General features: G+C 36.7%; 1 long non-coding RNA gene across 1 annotated transcript; it reads right to left on the bottom strand.

The window, feature by feature from the left end:
- Positions 1-489: 489 nt before the first annotated feature.
- Positions 490-2202, bottom strand: LOC121213512 (uncharacterized). The gene is made up of 3 exons (XR_005908879.1): positions 1861-2202; positions 1634-1687; positions 490-1268 (listed from the first exon to the last, which is right to left on the bottom strand). It is a non-coding gene; the product is annotated as an uncharacterized lncRNA (long non-coding RNA).
- Positions 2203-2554: the final 352 nt, after the last annotated feature.

Raw genomic sequence — 2554 nt, 5'->3', positions numbered from 1 at the left:
TCAAAAGACCCATACCGAGTCACACAGGTTGTTTTGGGCTCATCCCCTTCGGCTACTCTCACTTGGTAGTACCCCGATCGCAAATCCAACTTAGTAAACCATCTCGCGCTACCAAGTTGATCGAACAGATCTGCAATGAGAGGAATGGGATACCTGTTCTTCACAGTGATCTTGTTTAAGGCCCTATAGTCAATGCACAATCTTAAGGACCCATCATGTTTCCTTTGGAATAACACCGGCGCTCCAAATGGGGCTTTGGAAGGTTTAATAAACCCGGCATCTAGAAGTTCCCTTAACTGCTTCCTTAATTCCTCCAACTCAGGCAGAGACATTCGATATGGTGCCCTTGCTGGTGGCTCAGTATTAGGCAACAACTCAATCTTGTGATCTACCTCCCTCTTTGGTGGCAATGTCTTGGGCAACTCTGTGGGCATTACATCTTGAAAAGACTGCAACAACTGCTTCACTTCTTTTTGGATTTCTTCCTCGAATTTCTCCTCCACATTGTTCCTTAAGGTGGCTAAATAGGAGACTTCGTTTCTACGTACTCCTTTGGCAAATTGGATTGCCGACAATGTTTTGCCTTCCATGTTTCCCTTTCTTTTCATTCGCACCATATAACGATGGTTCGAATCAGAGATCATCATGTAGTTCTCAGAAGGATGAATATACGCATTAAGTCGGTCAAACAAACTCAATCCTACCACAAAATCATAATCATCAAGTGGGATTACCTTAATGGTTGCCTTGCCTGTCCACTCGCCAAGTTTGAGTTCCACCCCTTTAGCCACACCCGTTAAGATTTATTAGTAAAGCAATTATTTCACTTGCAATTTAGCAATAGTAGCAACCAACAGAACCATTAATCCATTGCAAGAACATAAAGATACCTGTACACATCTCTTGTTCGCTCCATACCCCCAGCATCAAGCTCCTCATATATAGTATAATTAATTCTTAATTACAAGTAAACTATAAGTATACTCTACTGCCCAAATTCACATGAAATATAAACTTCCAGAAAATGGCTTTCCTGATTCTTTTAAATTAGTAAATACTTCAAGAAAGTAGCAACCATATACAGGGGACAGAGACTTACAAAAAGCCAAAGCTTGTTTGTATCCTAGATGAAGTGCTCCCTTTCTTGATTCCTCTCTAACTTGCTTATATTAAACTTTGATAGTATTGTATAGACAAATCTTGCATGGTTATAAGATATTTAAGAAAAGCCAAGAAAGCTTCACTGCGTCCTTCTTTGTTTGCATTTCCTCTGCCAAAAGGGAAAAAAACGCGCTTCAAATCTCAACTTTGGACCAGTCAGTGACTAACTCAGACTAGATGTCAAATTGAACCATCAATATTTCTAAATCAATACACTCTAAGGGGAAAAGATACATAAAATTTCTTTTAAATGTTAATACTAGTATTTCTTTGTTGTTTTTCATTTGATATCATAATTTCTTCTAGATTTTTTAGTGCACAGAAAGATAATATTGACATTCTTTTCTTTTCCCTGTGATAGGCAGTTGAAGCAAAGGAGAAAGAATATTATGATCAAATGAGAAAGAAAACATGCTAAATATCAGTTAGCAAAGTGAAACATGATAGTAAGCAATGGAATTTTGGCATATACCTTGATAAATTAATCCTTTTTCGTGAAGTCTAATAAATGCCTCTATAACAGCTCCTGCAATAGGAATGCAAGGTTCAGAACACAAACTTACCCTACTGTTATTTGAACAAATGTAAGCGCCTAATTATTACTTCTATGATTATCACTACTATTATTACTGCCATATGTACAATACAAAGAAAACAAATGAGGTAACAAGTAAAACAGGTCGCAGATTGGGACTTTACACATAATTTAAAGACTTTGAACATTAGCTAGATTTCACTTTTACTAGATATAAAACTTGTTTTCCGACTTAGCTGCTCATCAAATAGAAAAACTAAAACAGTATATAATACATGGCATAACATAAAATAAAAACACCACACACGAATACACAAACATGCCTAAATCAATATAATGCGAATTATTAACCTGTCAAAAGCTATATAAAACTAAAATATGTAAACGCGAATTAAGGGAGTGATGAGCTTATTGTTAGGAAAAAATTAAAGGAAGAATGAAAAGTATTCACTTGAAACTCGAATGATTGGAGGAGAGCTCTTGAGAATGACTGATAATTGGAAAAGATATTCAGATAAACAATGTGACAGCCCAAAATTGACCCTAGTCGGGAAGTGGTTTCGGGACCGCTAAACCGAGTCACCGAAATGTTTGAATGTGATATTTATTGTCTAGAATATGTAATTATGAATGTGTGAAAATTTCAAGCTTCGATTTAGTCGATTGCATGTGAATTTAGTCAATAGGACTTATGTGCGACATTTTTGAAATGTGATAGGTCGAAGCATAAGGACCTATTAGTGCATGAAATAAAAAGGGGGGACTTGCATGTCAAATTTCCCCCCTTATTAGTAGTGGCCGGCCATGACAAGCATGGTAGACCAAGTGTGATGGGAAAGACATGTCATAGACATGTTG

Source organism: Gossypium hirsutum, chromosome D01 (assembly GCF_007990345.1).
Source record: "Gossypium hirsutum isolate 1008001.06 chromosome D01, Gossypium_hirsutum_v2.1, whole genome shotgun sequence".
In the NCBI taxonomy this organism is placed as follows: domain Eukaryota; kingdom Viridiplantae; phylum Streptophyta; class Magnoliopsida; order Malvales; family Malvaceae; genus Gossypium; species Gossypium hirsutum.
This window is presented reverse-complemented; position numbering and strand designations above follow the sequence as displayed.